Source organism: Strongylocentrotus purpuratus, unplaced genomic scaffold (assembly GCF_000002235.5).
Source record: "Strongylocentrotus purpuratus isolate Spur 01 unplaced genomic scaffold, Spur_5.0 spur5_scaffold_17, whole genome shotgun sequence".
NCBI lineage: Eukaryota > Metazoa > Echinodermata > Echinoidea > Camarodonta > Strongylocentrotidae > Strongylocentrotus > Strongylocentrotus purpuratus.
Genome location: NW_022145602.1, coordinates 3,743,652 through 3,763,333, shown reverse-complemented (window position 1 = coordinate 3,763,333; position 19,682 = coordinate 3,743,652). Strand labels below are relative to the sequence as shown.

General features: G+C 37.5%; 1 long non-coding RNA gene across 3 annotated transcripts; it reads right to left on the bottom strand.

The window, feature by feature from the left end:
• Positions 1-556: 556 nt before the first annotated feature.
• LOC105443607 lies at positions 557-18,605 on the bottom strand. Of its 3 annotated transcripts, none has more exons than XR_004064566.1 (15): positions 18,478-18,604; positions 17,764-17,878; positions 16,653-16,726; positions 16,223-16,352; positions 15,504-15,669; positions 11,535-11,590; positions 10,478-10,532; positions 9,914-10,024; positions 8,290-8,748; positions 7,471-7,532; positions 6,892-6,978; positions 5,798-6,215; positions 4,650-4,787; positions 4,180-4,235; positions 557-3,568 (listed from the first exon to the last, which is right to left on the bottom strand). It is a non-coding gene; the product is annotated as a src substrate cortactin (long non-coding RNA). The 3 variants fall into 3 exon arrangements; XR_004064567.1 differs by having other exon boundaries at positions 17,764-17,885; positions 18,476-18,539; XR_004064568.1 differs by lacking the exon at positions 9,914-10,024 and having other exon boundaries at positions 18,478-18,605.
• Between the last annotated feature and the right edge of the window lie 1,077 nt (positions 18,606-19,682).

Genomic DNA, 19,682 nt, shown 5'->3' with positions numbered 1-19,682 from the left:
GTTTCATGGTTTATAGTCCTGATCATATTGGACAAGTTTTTTGCAGATACTGTTTGGTAATTTGTTAGAAAATAACAACTTTCATCTGACTTTCCTAATACTGGACTCTCCGCCAATTATAGTGACCTAACAGTGTCACAAATAAGGTATATAAATATGCTTATCTGACCGTAATTTAATGCCTAAAAGCCCTGTGCTTCCGGGGCTCAGCCCCTTGACCCCCTGCCGGGGCTTCCAAACGTTTTTGCTCATGACGCCACTGCCCCTGGAAGGTGAGCCCCCTGGAACGTTTGCCCCCCCCCCCCCCCATCCCAAACTGCTTCTGGCGCGCCTGACACTATCTACAGTAACGATGATGATAGTGATGTTGATGGTGATGTTGATAGTGATGTTGATGGCTGATGATAGCGATGTTGATAACTGATTATGAAGCAATGTTTTCATGTACATTATAAATAACATGCAAAGTAAAAAATAAATAAATTTGCACATTGTGCGTAGTAGATTTCAAGGAGAGATAGTTGCTGAACCGGAGATAAAAAAAATGTCAATACACTTTTCTCTTTATGCAAAAAATGAAAAGGCATCTCTTTTAATCTGACGTGTACAAACGTAAAATGATAACAGTTACTCGCAGATACAGATACAATATTATACTCGCCAACTCCATTTTATCAAATTATTGACTACTTGTACATCACAAATGATGGTAAGTGATCAGAAGCTCTACACATACATGTAACAAATGAAATGATGATATACATACACTAGTTTTACTACAATAACATAATAGTATATATTACATTTACATAACATGTTCATGATTTGCTAATAAGCAGAGTTTGTGAATATTTTTCTGTCTTCGTCATATCATAGGTAAGTCCTATCAATATACAATTATTCATTTGCTGAATGCTTTAATGTAAGAGTTCATAATCTGATGGATGATAATAAAAGTACATTCTATTTGAAATTCCAGTAATTAACAAAGAATTTATATTCCTATTTTTTTTTTTTTTTTTACATATATCACATGATTACACAGTCATTTATATATTATCATTTGAAAGATCAGTATTTAATACATGTGTTCATATCGTACTGGAATTCAGATTATATATTTCGTGGGGGTAGTACATTAACTAGAAAAGCATTATCTAAATCTAAATAATACTAAAAATACAAATACTGGTAGATGTACAGGAAACACTACCTGGTATAACGTCGCTATCCTTGAAATTTCATAATACCATAGGTTGTTTGGTGCTGCTTTGGAATATGAGAAATCATCTTTGGCATATCTCTTTCCTTTGAATTACTGACACTACATGAAGTTTGTTTCCTGGCTATTTATAGGTCAAACCGATATAATAGGACATATAACAAAACAAGCCTAATATATAACATAATCATCGGGTATAGGCATATTTGATTTGTACACACTGTAACATATAATGCAATATACCAGTTCCTAGTAGCACATGGTACAAATTACCCCAAATATCCACAGATCTTTTGCCCATGGAGTAGTTCCACTTTGTGAATTTTAGAATAATCACCTCCAAAGTCATGGCTGTGATTCATGGATTATGTTTGGAAGAATACTTCCACCTGTGTCCCATAGAATAGTTATTATGTAACCTTCATGAACACGTATCCAGTATTCGTTTTTACAACTTTGGTATACATGACCCTCATCTTCAAACTGGCCCTCATCTACAGACTGGCTTATCGGTTGTGAACTAGGCATCTAATTCATCTTTGTTTAATAACATCGTCATACAGAAATATATGTCAGATAATGTCCTCATAAAGGCATTTTGAAAAACTCGATCAAAAAACTGTTATTTAAAATATCCCTCATGAACAACTTTGGTCCAGAGACCATGCATTCATCCTAGCTACTACTCTGTTATGTCCCTTTCCGAGGAAACCTGTCTAATTTCCACTGTAACTTGACAAAAGTTAGTAAAACAGTAAATGCCTTCTTTCTAGACAAGTCAAACATTATTTTTTTAGTATTAAAACTTTGGTTGCTTTGTTCGTCTGTCTGTATGGTCCCTTGTTTGCCACATGTGCAATTTTGCACCAAACAATATGCACCAATCAACAGAAAAATTGCTTTGTGCAACACAATGGCTTGGCAAAATGACACATATCTGGGCACGTTACATCAAACTTACCATTGATGGTAACTTTGTCATCAATGGCAACTACCATGGTAACATGGCTCAACAGCCAATCAAAATCAAGGTTTCCATGGTAATTACCATTGATGGCAAAGTTACCATCAATGGTAGGTTTTGTGCAACAGGACCCTGGTCTTGGTTAGCTCCATGACAACCCTTTTAACACCAGTAAAGATTAATCTTGCACTAAAAACAGGTAAACGATCTTACGGTATATACGTCCCATGATAAAATGCAATGTGGCACAGTGATTCAGTGAGATTATTTAAATGGTACACCGGTATAAAGATTTAAAGACATTTATTCCTGAATTAGCTATGCAGCTCCATGACTGAAAAACAAGGCAAACCTTGAACAGGTATACATGTAGGTATGAAAGATCATGGCTCTATTTCACATGGAAAAGCTAGAAAATCAATTATATATTTAAAAACATGATTTGAAACACAGAAACATTTTAACTTTAATATGAAGCTTTTCTCAAAGCATATAAATGTATGTACGGCTGACTACGTATATTCATGACTAAGAAAGTTCAATGCACTTTTCTTGTAGGATTCTATCTGGATGGATGGTACTAAGAAAATCAATGCACTTGCAATAAATTCGGTGAGAAAATCTTTTTGTCAATCTAGGACCCTGCCCACAAGCAATTTGCTAATAAGGGTATATAAAGAGCTATTAAAGCCACCATAATCTTCTTGTCTGTCACTTAAATAACTATTGGACTAGTAGCACTTGCCACCTTCTAAACTGTGTGGAATGATGCATTTGTGAATAAACAAGAAGACTTTCCCATTTTGTGCAATGTGCACGGATATCCAAGGTAAAAAATGTCAATGGAAGCACATACAGACTTTGTACCAATATAATGTGATGTGCTCTATAAAAGAAGAATCGACTATCGTTTTCATTAACCACTATGATCCTGGCTATTAAAATGCAGAACGATTTATCTGCTGTGGACGGGGCTGCGCCCTCTATGGTAGCTCTGGGGAGTGTTTCACAAAGACTAAGATCAACTTTAAGTTGGACTAAACTATGGCAGGCCTGTCATGCCACTGGTTGCACTCCCCATTGGTTTCTGAATTATGATCATTAGATAATACTTTTTCATTCATTAATGAACTATCAAAAAATGTAAATTCTGTAGATTTGCGACCATGATTTTAAACATCCCTTGAGAAACCAATGCCAGGTATGGTATAGAGGAACTAGTGGCATTAACGGCCTGTCATAGTCAAGTCCAACTTCAAAATCGATCTTAGTCTTTGTGAAACACCCCCTGGTGTTCATCTAATCTACAACATTTCCACGTAGTTTGCTGGGAAGAGGCCGACCTTACCCCTGCAGACCCCCTTCCACCAACCATCGTCAATCTGTAAACAGCAGCAAAGAAAACAATAAAATATGATTAAAATTTGCCTAAGATATACAGCCGTAAACCCCAACAGTTTTTACAATTTTTGTTTTTACTAAAGTCACATCTATTCGGCTAAGAATGACGTTATTACCATCCTTCATATACATGTACTTAACTGATCTCTGAGAAGTGACTGACTTTTGTTTATAAGTGGTCCAAACATTGTTGGAGCGGCGTGTGCAGTGCTTTGTTACCACAAGGAAAAGGCGCTATATCAAGTATCTTTTAATTGATTGATTGATGTGAAGTCTAATATATGCCACACACATATGTATGTTACAGCATAGACTTGGTGATTAAGTGTAGGACCTTTGTTGTGCAAAGCTGCCATCCATTTACACCTTTTAAAAAACACAACATTTTCTTTACAGCCACTTACCACATCATGTCTGAGCAAGCCTTAATAAATTATATATTATCAAGGTTTCATGAAATGCTCATGGTTTATAGCGCCTGTGGAAGACAATTTCATGGTTTATAGCGCCTGCGGAAGACAATTTCTGATCTTGAAATGTGGATCAATAAAATCTTCTGCAAATGAATCTGAAACTGAATATGTACACTTACCGTCTCTACGTGTGTGATTATTTCATTCGGGTCAAAGGTCAATTCATCTTCAGCAGCTGTTTGGAGGAAAAAAAATGCAAAAAATATTAAAATCACAAGTTTTAGAGACCTTCACGGAAGGGCAGCAACCAAAGACAAGAAAGCAGGATTCAACTAAAAGTCCTTCTCGCTTGGAAAAAAAACGTCTAAATGTATGGTTTTTCCGATAATCTGTTACACATATTTTGGCCCCCAACAAATAAATTTGTAAGTCTGATATTTATATTTGTTTATATTTATCTTATTTCATGTCTAGAAAAACAAAGGAGTATCAACAATAATATAGAATTTACTGCAGGATTCTCATTATACGTTAACAATGTCATTATCGATTGTCATCATCTGTTCATCACCATCATCATCATAATCAATATCATTTATCACCACCGATTAACATTAACACTGAATGATAAATAAATATTCTGACTTACTAGCTTGGTAATCATAGAGGGCCTTAGCCCGAAGGCCATCCTGGCCCTCTGGTACCGCTTCATAGGTGGTGTCTTCAACAGGTTCATTCTGGGGTGGCAAGTCCTCATAGGTGGAATCATCGGCCACTGGAGCACGATCTAGAACAATTACAGAAAGAGCATTGTTTCATCAAAGGATATGAAATGATACTTATTATATTCCTTCTACTGTACTAATCCCCTAACATGTGAAAAATCCTGAAAAAATTCTCAAACCACAAAGATATTCAAGGTTTTCTTTGAAGGCCTCTAACGGTAAATTCTCCCGGCCATTTTTGAACTTTCCCAACCCCTTTTCCATGAAAATAAGACATAAGACAGGCTTTAAAACAAATCTTTCACTCTTAAATGTTTAGAATGGTATATAGAGCCAATTCATTGCTCTGTGACGATTTACATTCACCTTAAATGTAAATAAATTGTAATAATATAGTTCTGAGAATTAAGGAATAGATTAGATCAGTTTTTCCCAATTGTTATCATTAAGAATGGTCTCTTTTCAATCAAAATTTCAGATTATCTTAAATTGTACATCTAGCATTGAATTCACTACCTTAGCACCATTTTCTTTCATCTGAACAATGTTACCAAGTCTTTTTAAAGTGTCTGTACATATCAGACCTGTTTAAACCTGTTTTATACTAAATGTATTCCTGGTAATAAAACATTTCATTTTTTGATTTTGATTTTGATTTGATTTATTGGTTTCTGCATCTTTTTTTTTCTTTTTTCATCATACATTTTCATGAACATGGTTTGATACAATATTTTAAGTGTATATAATCTTATACAGATAATGAACGAATTTAAACAAATATATTGAATGCATAATTAACATACATTAGATGCAGGAGGGCTACAGAAATAAGCAAAGTAGCTTGACGTGCCCGCAGCCCTCAACTTAGATACAACAACAATAACAAATACAAATACCTAATAAATATAATGGCATCTCTAATTATGGATTCCACTGGCAAGCTTTTGAGGCGTCAAAGGAAACTTTCTTCAAATATGCTTAGGAACATAATAATTACAATGGACAGCGCTTAGAAAAATAGATCATCTATCAAGCATTATAAAAGAGTGACATATTATAGTGGAGTACTTACCAACTTCTTCATAAGTCTGTTGACCCATGTCATCTGGAGGCTGATCGTAGGTTGCCGTTGCGTCTGCATCAGCATACGTATCCTCCGGTTCGTCAAAATTTGTACCCACGTCTCCCGTATCCTCGTACAGGTTTGGTTCGTCCGGCGTCGAGGGGAGGGGCTGAGCCTGTCGCCCTGGTAACGATGGAAGCTGCTTGCTCTGTCGGGGAGGGGGGAGTGCTGGGGGTTCTTCTTGGTCTGCTTGTGTCTCCCATTCGTCATCGGCTGCGGCTGGTGGAGGTTCGCGACGCGGTGCTGCGGCGGGCTCGGGCAGGCGGGCTCGCTGTGGCTCTGGCGCAGGTTCCCGTTCTGGCTCTTGCTCCGGCTCCGGCTCATCTGGAAGGGCTCGGTGATGCTCTGCTAAGGCTCTCTGCCTCTCCTGGATATTGAATAATCAAACACAATAATTAATATTAGATAGGATGGGTGTGTTCTTTTATTAACCTTTCAGGACCGATGACCTGGGAGCTGTTTCACAAAGCCTTTTTTCAATGACAAATCTGCTGATAATCAATAAGAAGCAAGGATTTCAGTAGCTTGTAACAAACACTGTAATTTGTCACTGATGACAAGTTTTGTGAAATGTGGCCCATCAGTGCCCTGTTTCACCAAGTAACAATAACTGTTATAAGCTACTGAAATCTTGGCGTTTGATTGGCTGAGAACAATTTGTCATAGAAATGTATTTCACAGCTAATACACCAGTTTACAGTTGTATCAGTGCGCATGCGCAGACATGGGCGCCTTTTTAAATGGCGAATAAACAAAGCCAATGACCCGAGGTCATGGATTTATGTGTAAATTAAGATTGCGCCCATGCAAATTATGATGACATCACTGCCTGCGCGCTGCGCTGTGTGCTCACATCATAATTTGCATGGGCACAATCTTAATTTACGCATAAATACCACTGATCTTTAGGTCATTGGCTTTGTTACTCGCCAATTAAAATGGCGCACACAACTGTAAACTGGTGTATTATTAGCTCTTTTTCGGTAACATATATTCCCCAAATCACGAGCAAGAGAAATATTCAAAAACAGTGTTTTACGTACCTCCTCCTTTTTCTTGTCCGCTTCTTTTTCCTTCTGTTCCCTTGCTTGTCTTCTCCCTCTCTCTTCCTCTGCTTTTCTTCTGCTCTCCTGTTAACAAAAAGAGAAAGAAACAAACTATGATTTCCAAGTTCAAAACAATTCATGAAAAGAATTTGGTTGATATACATGTACTGTATAATGAAAGAACTGAAAAAATGGCCTATTACAAAACAGGATATCACCCTAATTATTCTTTTGATCATCACATTAAGAATTTGTGAAAAGATTTGTAAGAGCATAAAACTTTGATGGGATTCCTAATACCTCACTATCAGCTCATGAAAAGGAAATTACTTTGTCACAAAAATTCAGACGAAGAGTACAGGTTTGAAAGATGTATTGAGCAATAATGATAAAATCGATTTCAATACATTTGTATTTAACACTTTTAATTAAGCTTTTCTTTACAATGTTCGTATAAATTGTGATTGTTCATTAGCTGAATATCAGGAGGATTTGTTCGCAACACCCCCCGCCACCTCCCCTCCCCGTCCCCCCCCCCCCCCCCCCAAAAAAAAGAAGAGGAACAAGAAGACTTACCTCTTCTCCTGCTTGCGCCATCTGTTCAAACTTATTCCTCATGTTTCCAGCGCCACTTTTAGCTACGTAGGGTGAACAAAATAAAAACATCAATATCCAGGTAGAACTATTCAATGTAATACTTATCAGAAATATCAGTATTTTACTTAGTTTTCGACTTAGATAAAATTCAGTTCAAGCCTATGGCTAAGTATTTTACCCTAAATTTAAGACAGCTTCCTAGCAGACTTAAGCCAATTATTTGGAGGCCTTGATTGGCAGGCATATACTTTTATAACACATTATTATCATAACCTGGGCACATTATGAGCACGCATTTCAAGGTGTTAATTGCACATTATTTTGGAATGACAACGTGATGTCAAAATGAATACCAGCAAGCAGTTTACCTTTAAGTTGGCTAAATAAAGTAAAATGCTCCGATATGATCTGATTACGAGTTGAGACACATTCCTTAGCCTAGTAAAATGCTAAGTAAAATACAGACTTGATCCACGTACTGAAAACGATGTTATCTTTCATGTACTTGGTACTTGGTTGGTTGCTCCTCCAAAATACTTGTCTGAGTTTTAACTGGATAGGGTGGATTAATTTGTGGATGGAGGGGAAGTCGGGGCAATTTTGAATTTGACGCGGTCAGTGTGGAAGATAGTCTCCGGCTTAAGCTGGTTCCGATCACGCATTGTATTCATGAAGTAGGAGTTCGCGAATGTGTCTGTTCTTGAGTGGGTTTGTTGAAGTTGCCTGTTATGCCCTCTGAGGGAAAATGAAATGCACGTAGCAGAGAAACGGAAATTGAAACCAAGGAAGGTGTCTTACCTGGTGGTTGAGGTCGTGTCTTCTTATAGGACGATGAAACACCCTGCATGTCACCAAAGCCTCCTGCCGTTGCGTCCTGCGCATTCTTATCAACGCCAAACTTCCCTCCAAATCCCTTACTCGAGTCCGTCTGTGATGCATGCTTTTCCGTCTTGCCTTCGTAGTCGAACCCGACGGCCGATGAGTCCTGGCTATCCTTCTGAACGCCGTATTTCCCTCCAAACCCCTTGCTCGAGTCCGTCTGTGACGCGTGCTTCTCTACCTTGCCTTCGTAGTCGAACCCGACGGCCGATGAGTCCTGGCTATCCTTCTGAACGCCGTATTTCCCTCCAAACCCCTTGCTCGAGTCCGTCTGTGACGCGTGCTTCTCCGTCTTGCCTTCGTAGTCAAACCCGACAGCTGATGAATCCTGGCTGTCTTTCTGCACGCCGTATTTCCCACCAAACCCGCTGGAATAATCTGTCAATTTTGCACACCATAGGATCATGATGGATATTTTTCTTAAATAATATCTTGAACTGAACCTTAACCACAAAAGTCTTACAGTTATATTTTTTTGGAACAAAAGGCACTTGCATTATGTGTGAATCTGCCATAAATTTGTAAATACTTGGGTGACTGGCCTCATGTCAACACAATTTTCACAGGCAATTGTGATGTTTTCCTTTTTCTCTTTTCCAATGGGAAATTGTACAGTTTCCCCATACTTTTGATTTACCGTTTAAATGTTTGGAACCTTAATCGCTCCTTCAAATTTCTATATAGGCAGCAGGAATAGGACTTTTGTACATGTACATTTATAGCCAAGCAGGATGTACTCATAAACATGATACCTTGATTATCTCACAGTAATCTTTCAGTAATTTTTTTTACTCCTTTTTAAACAAAATCCTTGTTTGAGTTGTGTACCCCTAGTTGCCCTATCAATCAGTTTATTCTTTTTACTCTTCCAAGCAATTTACTACAATAGTGTTTGGTCTACAACCCTTTCGTCTAATACCCAATTAGTCTATTCACATTATGGATTGCACCAAACCCTCCATTAGCCACATGGTCCAATAACCGTTTAGTCTAATATCCATTTGGTCTAATCTCTAATTAGTCTACTACCCATTTGGTCTATTGTTCATTTAGTCTAATTCCCAGATTCTCTCATGCCTATTTCATCTATCATCCATAAGGTCTAATAATTATTGAATGATTATCATTATTTAACTGGGAATTAGACTGAATGAGCAAAAGACTAATTGGGGCGTAGACAAACAGGGAGGTGTTTCAAAAAAGCTGTTTGTAAAGTTACGCATGACTTTATGAACGACTTGAATATGAAGTGCCAGAAAGGATGCCCCAAATTTTTCCTGATATTTCAAATAACCTCAATTAAATCATGGCAAAAAATATACCTCATATTAATTTTTTTTGTTATAATAAGAATGTTAATCTACATCTGCACAGTTCAACTTTAGTTGATGCAGTTAAAAAAAGATTGAGCATCCCATTTGGCTTTTCATATATAAGTCGTTCGTAAAGGCATGCGTAACTTTACAACCAGCTTTATGAAACACCCCCCAGGCTGTAGACTAAACTGCTATAAACCCACTACGACGTCACATTTCCCACGGACCTTTCTGCGAAGCGTGTTTCTCTGTCTTTCCTTCATAGTCAAATCCAACAGCTGAAGCGTCTTGGCGGTCAGTCTGCACGCCGTGCTTGCCACCGAAACCGGTAGAATAATCTGTGATGGATGCATGCATGCAAAATTATCATGCAGGGGTACTTTAAAGTGACTCGGTAACATTATTGAAGTTTGATGAAAAAAACGCATAATTTTTGTATGAAATGTTACTTAGTATATTCCTTCTACTGTACTTACCCTCTAACATGCAAAAAAACTTCTCAAACTTGTTTCGAGCACGGGACCCCCCAGTTACAGGACAGCTGCTCGACTACTGAGCCATTGCGCCTCTCTATTTCTCAGGTTCAACAAAGGACATTAGTCTTAGGCCAAAGTTTTTGTTTCGTTAGGCGTGATTTAGACCCAGTGTCAGTGTTAACCTGTCGACTTCTGAATTGTTCTAATTCCCATAGACTTTGCACTTGGACCACCCGGTTCCTGTAGACAACAGGTTAACTGTATCAATAGAATAAAGACCTATGGATCTCTATTTCTCAGGCAGTGTGAACGTACCTTTCTGTGAGTTGTGTTGTGATAAACCTGCTTGGTAGTCCCATCCAACAGCACTCTGAGATGATAGAGAGAGAGAGAGAGAGAGAGAGTCAGAGATTGAGAGAGAGATAAAGAGAGAGAGAGAGAGAGAGATTGAGAGAGAGAGAGATTAATATAGAGAGAGATAAAGAGAGAGAGAGAAATATAGAGAGAGATAGATAGATAGAGAGAGATAGTAAGACAGAGAGAGAGATAGAAAGAGATAGATAGATAGAGAGAGATAGAGAGAGATAGAGAGAGAGAGAGAGATAGATAGAGATAGATAGTAAGACAGAGAGAGATAAATAGAGAGAAAAGAGTCAGAGATTGAGAGAGAGATAAAGAGAGAGAGAGAGAGAGAGAGAGAGAAGTTATTGAATTGGCACATTGCCCTCACTGTCACCTGTACACGTCTCTTTATCATGTGACATGAATTTTAAAGCTTGCGGTTAGTATTGATATGGGGTAAATGGTTACAAAGCAAAACCATTTGGTAGCCTACTGTTAAAAAGGTCCCAAGCACAAAGTAAGACATTCTCAAGTGTTAAAGGGTGCAAAAACTGGTTTCACGTACTGGTGTACTAAATTATGTGTAAAACAATTTGTTGTCAACAGGTTTGATTAAAGGCATTGAAGTTTAACAATATTAAATCGGAGATGCATGGCCCTACGTATCTGTGATACGATGTAATATTGAAGCCCTCAAAAAATTGCGCTTCAAAATGATCATGAAGTGCCTCAAAAATGTAAAATCTTTGAGTGACCGGTTTTACCATCCTTAATTTCCCCAATAGACTGTAGTGTTATAAAAACCGTTAGGAAAAACAGTTTTAGAAATTTAGATTTCCAATCTTACATATCTTGATAATCAGACAGGGGATCGGCTTGTAAAAGTCATGGGGTTCCTGACTAATCTAAAGGTTTATAATTATCATTGCTGCATGAGCTAAATCCAGGATTTTGTTTCAGAGTCCGAGACAAAGATACCCAATCCCTTTAACGGTAATAAATAATTGCAGATAAAAAGCTTTTTAATTACCTTATCCATGCTCTGCTTCTGCACTCCAAACTTCCCTCCAAAACCTGAGGAATAATCTGGAAGGATAAAATAAGACAATAAAATAAAAAAAGTACGTACTTGTATGTGACTGACTTTCATGAAACCAATTTTATTTTTACATTTAGAACTCCTGGCCCCTGTTTCATAAAACTTGTTATCACCAGCAAGCTACAATGACTGTTATAAGCTACTGAAATCTTGGCATTTGAATGGCTGAGAGCAAATTTGTCATAGAAATTTAGCATTTGTTATTGATAACAAGTTTTATTGAAACAGGGCTCATATCCATACTCCCCTGGCTAAACCACCTATCAGCAGGTGTTGGTAGAATAAGATTCAATCACACCATCTACATGTACAGTCAAACCTGTCTATAGCGACCACCCAAGGGAAACACAAAAAGTAGTCTTTGTACACAGGTTCATTTAGTACATGTTTCAATGAGAAACAATTTTCAAGGGAAACAAAACATGTGGTCTGTATAGACAGGTGGTCACTAAAGGTTTAACTGTACTTACAAAAAGTAGTGTACAGAAGCTTTGATCGAAATTATGACACAAACAAAATATCAGATTTAAAAACAATGTGAATTCTTAAATCCTGAAATACAAGGTACAGAGTAATAATGTTTTGCATAAGGATGAGGCTTACAAGAATAAGCTCTTTATTTGTAAAGGGTCATGGAAAAGTATGTCATCAATTGTCCCCCCCCCCCTCCTTTCTCTCTCTCTCTCTCTCTCTCTCTCTCTAAACGATTAAGTAAATGAAAATTGTATATTACTGTATTTTATCTAACCAATTTTAAATGTATTGTATTTTAATTTAATTTTTTAATCTTGTGTAAATTCAATTTGTTTCAGGCTTGCTGCTATTCAATCAATAAACCAGTTTAAAAATAAAGAAATGAATAAATAAATATACGTATCACCATTGTATGCCCCCTTTACAAGTTGCATGTACATTTAGTTTCAAAGTGCTATAAAAAGGCATGAGATTTGAATAGGATGGTGTTGATATCATACAATAGAAGTACCAGGTACATTCTTTCATTTTATACACATTACTTCCTCCTAAAGTGTAGCACTGATAAAACGATATTGAAGCGATGTGCAGATACTAGTTCAGTTGCATGTGATAGAACCTAATGAATAGCTGTTTGATCGAGGCGTCAGACTCAAACAGGAACATTTATACTGCCAAGAACAGAACAATTATTTTGGCACGATCAAGTTGTTTGGTCACATGATGTCCTTCTCTGCACATAAATTGAAATCAAACTTAGGTCATTTCAATTCATATTTGGTCTCGTCTGATTAAGGCTTGTTCATACATGGTGCGGCAAACCGCCAAAAGAATGCTGCTACAGATTTTTGTTAACGTAAATGAATGGTAACTGCGCACACGATGTTCATGCACTTTTCCCTCTAGCTCTGTGTTATATGATACAGAAATGTGAAGGGTACCGGTATTTAAAGCCCCACTATCCTACTTGTAGCTTCTTGCTCCCTCTATATATAAAACTTCCCCAATCGGTGCCTGTTGGTCCCCCATGATCCTCTTTTTCTTAGGTTAGTTGAGAGCTGAGTTAATGAGATAGCCACCTGTCAGTGACCTCGCTGTGTGGTCTAATCCCTTCTGGCCCAGTAGTATTGACGGTCTTTAAACTTTAAGTCAGCATAAAAATGTTAAGAAACGCTGTGTTTCGCAACCGTCATATCTGAACAAGCCTTCAACTGGATGCAATGATCATAAACATGTACGAAGATCTGAGCATTGGTTGGTAAAATATGGGAAACAATGGGTGGTATTCCGGTAGCGTGTACTAGTAAGTTAGCACGTACATGTACATTTACTTATTTAGTCCACACTATTATGGAGTAACTGTTGCAAACTCATTTACCCTGTACATATTATTTCAATCCTTCAATGAAAAGTGTCCAACAAATTAATTTTGCAATGAAATGGTAAGAAAAGATGATATGAGTATGAACTGAATTTTAACAAAATCCTTGATAGATTATTTTTGTCATGAATATTGAAGGAGGAAGATAAAACCTAGCATTTCATAGAAGTGTGAACTAAAATTCTTGTTTAGTCTAGACTTAGTCCGGGTTAACTTATGAGAATACCTCCCAATGACTTCAACTCGCCCCCCTCCATCAAAGCAGTGCAACTCATACTCATATGTACATCTGAAGCAGTGAGAATAGTCCTATGTTAACTACCATAACTTCCTCATTACACTTTGCTGTGAACATACACTCTACAGGGTATGTAAGCATGTCAATTTCCAGGAATCATTCACATTTGTCCTTCTCAATCCAGATATATTTAATTGGTTTGTGACAATGATTGAAGGGCTTATAGGAGGAATGGTATTGACTCTTTCGCAAAAATCACTCCATTTTGTGATTCGGCTCATTAGCCTTTGATGCAGAGCCCTATAAAATATGCCAGGGCCCTGTTTCATAAAACTTGATATCAATAATGCGTTACAAGCTACTGTTATAAGCTACTGAAATCATGGCATCTGATTGGCTGAGAGCATATTTGTCATAGTAATTTAGCATTTGTTATGGATATCAAGTTTTATGAAACGGGCCCCTGATGTGTGAGAAGAGCAAAAAATTCCTGCACTTGTATGATACTGCATCCATTCTTGTTTCAAGACTGTATTGCGTTTGATGCTAGGAATATCTAAAAGGAACATAATCTCTAAAATCCTTAAATTGGCAATTGTTGAGAGATTCAATATCATAGTTTTTCAATCAAAATTTGCCATTTCTGAACTTTTTGACAACATTCGCACCTATGTATAATGTTTATAATGTTTATAGAGATGATGCATTTTACCTTTACGATGTAGCAATAAAATAAAACAAATGGTTGCCAATTTGAAGAACAAATTGTGATCAATAAAGCCATACACATAAATCCTGCCCTGAAAGGGTTAATACTGAGCATCTCACACTATACGATCTGGCCAACATCCAATTTTGGAATAATTTGCATTAGCTTTTGATGTGAACATTCGAACTTATAAAATCTGAATGATTGCAGATCTGAATAGTCATATGATTTATAGCATCGATATTTCAACAAATTTCCAGCTTCCTTTCTTTCGCGACAATCATTCCACGTTTTGTGGCTCGGCTCATTAACTTTCATGGCAGATATTTGATGCGAATATGCCAGATGCATGTTAAGGAAAGAGCACAAATTTCTACACATATTGCATCAAATTTAGCCCTCCGCACACCATACCATCTGGCTAGGATCCAATTTCGGAAGAATTTGCAATAGCTTGTGATGTGAACATTCAAACCTAAATGATCAAAGATCTGAATAGTCATATGATTTATAGCATCTATATTTAAACAAATTTCCAGCTTCCTTGGCTAAGGAAAAGCTAAATCAGCTCAGAGTCGTAGTGCAACTGTCTATGATTTGAAGCCGATTCGGCTTTTATTCTGACTAGAAGGCTTCAATGCACTAAAATTCAAGCTGTAAGAAGTCTTATCATTATTTAGAACTTATATCAGGAAAATTATGTGTTTAGATTTCCATATCTAATAAAATTGCTGTCTGTCACTTATCAGATTTCAGGAATATCTTATAGGGTGCGGTGGGCTTTATAGCAAGTTATTATTTATTCAGTATCCGCATCAACATCATTTATTAAAATCAGCATTTTTCCTCATACAAGGGCTTTCACGCCATGATACCACTCCCTTCCTCCACTTCTTCTTGTATTGAGCATCCTCCTCATTCAGCCAAATCTTACTGCTTACTTTCTTCACCATATCTTTCCATGAAATCTCCGTTCTTTCTTTCCCTCATTATGTCATCCACCTCAAGATCCGATAGGTTCATCATCTTCTCAACACGTTGTTTTAGAATACGTGATTTACATTCTCAAAAGCCATTATTTAAATCGACTCTACTTACCTTTTTGTGAAGCATGTTTATCCGTCTTCCCCTCGTAGTCAAATCCGACAGCAGAAGCGTCTTGGCGGTCAGACTGCACGCCGTGCTTGCCTCCGAAACCCTTGGCGTAGTCTGCCTGAGATGCGTGCTTGTTGAGCGATTCCTGATGGTCATGCCCCACGGCAGACTGTAAGAAACAATTCATAGATGGAGCATATTTATATAGAGCACATATCCACCCAGCAAGGTACTCAAAGTGCTCCAATATTACCTTGGCTCTGCTAGGCTACCTATTTCGGTGCTCACAACATTCAAGGAATTCCTTCCTGCTGGTCCACATTTACTTCACCTGGGTGGAGTGTGGCAAATGTAGATCAGCGTCTTGCCAAAGGACATTAGTCAATGTCAAATCTGAATCAATATCTTGCCATAAGACATGTAATAACAAGAAAAAGTGGAGGGAGTGTCATCATGGCACAAAAGTCAGTAACCCCTCGTATAGAGGGAAAATGCTGAATTTCATATATGATAATGATGATGATGAATCGCTACATTAATACTGCACACATATCCATCCCGGAGGATGCTCAGAATGCCTACAAAAAGGAAGAATAAGGGGACCATGGGGGACCTATGGTCACCGATTATTCATTGTTTGCTATATAGAGGGTGCAAATAGTTATAAGTAGTGCAGTGGGGCTTTAAACCACATGAATACGTCATCTCTTCTAGTCCCATACCTTGTCCATCCTGTCCTGTTGAACACCAAACTTTCCTCCGTAGCCATACGAGGCCTTGGGAGCAGCAGCCAGCTCTTTCTCCTTCTGGTCGGCGTCACCTTGCTTCACATTCTCTCTCAACTCATGGATACTGTGGGAAATACAAAGAAAAAGTATTCCCTTTAGATTTATTTCATTCATAGAAAAATGAAGAAGGAGGAGAAGAAAAAGAAGAACAGGAAGAAGAAGGAGAAGCTTAAGAAGGAGAAGGAGAAGGCGGAGAAGGAGGAGGATGAGGAGGAAGAGGAAGACAAGAAGAAGAAGAAAAAGACAAAGAGGAAGAGGAAGAAGAAGCGGAAGAGGAAGAGGAAGAGGAAGAAGAGAAAGAAGAAGAAGGAGGAGAAGAAGAAGAAGAAGAGGTGGAAGAAGAAGAACAAACTGGCTAACTTACTTGAATTGCTCTTGCCTTCCTGATCCTTCTACTGACTTGGACCCCCATCTCTGCTCCTGCTCACTCACATCATTCTAGTCAATCAATGCAAAATAATAATAAGATGTTTATTGAATAATCAGAAAAGATTAATACATGTGATGTGAATCAACAATTGTTGAAACCTACCGGTAAACAAGAATATTAATGATAATTATTATAAAAATATAATTATGATGATGATTATGATGATGATGAAAACAACAATAATATTAATAATATTAATAATGAGGATGATCATAATGATGATGACCATAATGATGATGATTGATATGCCCAAAATTATTCTTGTATCACTGCTTGTTTGCCTTAAGCAGAATAAACTAAACTAATCTGAATACTTGAGTTGAAATTTAAATGGGATCATCATATTAAGACTTCAGACAAAGTTCTACAAATGTATGTGTACCATGTTTTAAACAGGAGAACACATGAATGAAAATGCTTATCAATTTATTAACCCCTTCAAATTTCCTGGTCTTAATGTTAGAATACCGCACCGAACATAAATAAATAGATGTTCAAATCATAGAGTAAGGATTAGGGTTAGGTTTAGGGATAGGATTAGAGATTAGCTAAGAAACTTAAATTTTTGGATTTACATGTAGCTTCATTGGTCAACAATAGACATCTGGAAGCTATTTCTCAAAACCATCACAAGTCTAATTTATTGGACATCCCTTAGAAACACTTATCAGAGAGTTAATATATGCTTCAAAGGAGTGTCCACAAAGTTAGAATAATGATGATTTTGAGAAACTGGCCCCCAGCAGCTTTTGAGGTGGTGTAACGTTATAACGTTGGGCAAGAGTTCCATATGTAACCCCCACTAAAATTGAAGAAAAAACATATAGATATGTTTCAGAGTGATACCTAATAATAATATAATATTGGTATATAAAACATGGGAAACTAGGGTTAGGGTTAGGGTTAGACAATGAGAGATAGAAAGAAAGTGTAATAATAAGACAATACAAGAAATTTCGTTTTCGTTTTTATTTAGTGGGGGTAACATACAAAACTTTTTCCTAACGTTGTTCCTTTTCCTGTCCTAAACTGGAGGTCAACTCACAACAAAATCTGGATCAGTTTCCCAGTCATCGTCCTCATCCTGTGTGACTGGAGGTTTGTTGCTGCTTCCCACTTGAGACCTCCACATCTTGGGTAAGATCAGAGAACTTTCTTCACTTCAAATCCGTCCAAAAGAAAGAAAAACAAATGAGAAGTTTACTATCTTGCGACACAGCTCAACAAGTTTAGTTATAGTCTATACATTACATGTAGGTCTAGATTAGACCAAATTTTCTCTCTAAAGAGAGAGCCGACCCTACCCAAATAAGAGGCTTAACGAACGAAAGAGACAGAAAATTCGGTCTAGGTCTAGATCTAGATCTATATCTAGGCCCGAGTCAGTCGGATTACGTCTACCATCATGGCATTGCAAGGCAAGCATAGTCTGATAACAGTGATCTGACGTATTCATGGGAATAATATGCAATTTAATATGATGTTATCATCATGTTTTCAATCTCATCTCAGACTCAGTCATCAAGTCTGGCACGCAACATCACAGCATCATTCGTTTTCTGTCACCATCTCAATTCTACAGTCCCACACATAGACATCGGCATAATGAGGAAGTGTGTACCCGCAAATACATTTCTATTTTACTCGTTCAAAATACGCAAAATGGAAGCTCATTTCATCCCAGAATAACGAAAAACAGAACACACAATTACATCAATTGTCGACTAATCAATAAAATATCATATTAATGATGATTTACCTTGTAAATGGTGTAGATTTCAACGCCCACTAGCTGTGTCGCGATTGTCGGTAGTCAACGTTCACAGTACTTCCGCAATTGGATTGTACTATGATTACGGATATACAACGTCCGTTTGCGGTGAGTGTTTGGTAGCGATCAAGGAATCAACAAACGGATATTTACCAGTCTTAAACGGGGAAAAAAGGAGGGGGGGGGTGGGGTGACTCATTGGCTAGGTAAAATGAATTTGACAAGATAAATAGTGACATGTCCAGAGGTGCGTTTGAGGGGGGGGGGGGGGGGGGGGGGGAGGGGGGTAAATATAAGCACGGATAACAAGTTCAAGCGCCTTTTGAAAGGGGCAAAAAATGGAAAGGAAGCAATACAAAAGAAATGAGAAAAACAGCTGCATAATTATGGGTCCGCGATCGACCACGTCCCCATTTTTTCAATATTAGATATCCTTGTTTGCTTCTCCTAGAAGTATTTAGTTTTTTTTCAATAAGAAAGAAAATTTGTAATAAACAGGAGTGTTAAATTTCGGCTTAAAGTGAGGTTAACACTATGGATCGGACAAAGAAAGCGGACAAAATATACAGTTCCTCATGTAGACAAAGGAACATCCCTTCACTGTTATGTAAAAATGTGTGGAACAGGTGAATATGCATGTGACACCTGTTCTACACATTTTTACATAATAGCAGTGAAGGGATGTTCCTTTGTCTACCTGAGGAACTGTATATTTTGTCCGCTTTCTTTGTTTGTCGGTTCATAGTGTAAAGTTTTACTTTGCACTCTTCACCATAACCGTAGAAAACAATAACTGTCGATCAGTATACATTTCTTCACTTCCCGCAGATAAAAAAAGGGCCTATGCGAAACATGATTGATGGACCAATAAATTGGTTAGGTCTACTTTGCTGCCTGAACGAGGTTAATTTGATAATTAAATAGCCCATCATTAATTTTGGTCTTGGGAAAATTATAAGTTTAGCCTATTTCTTTTTGTTCCTGTTTAGTGATCACCAAGGCCAAGAAAATGTCACCTGAATTGTTTGCTCGATTATCAACCTTTCTGTTTTCGGGACACATACTCATTAATTCCCACCTTGCAGATTTAAGGATGTTGGAACGAAATTACATTACATATACCAACATTTATACATTGTAGCTCGAACTTTCAAGAATTAAAGTTCAAGTACTTTCAATAGCCTATAGCTTGT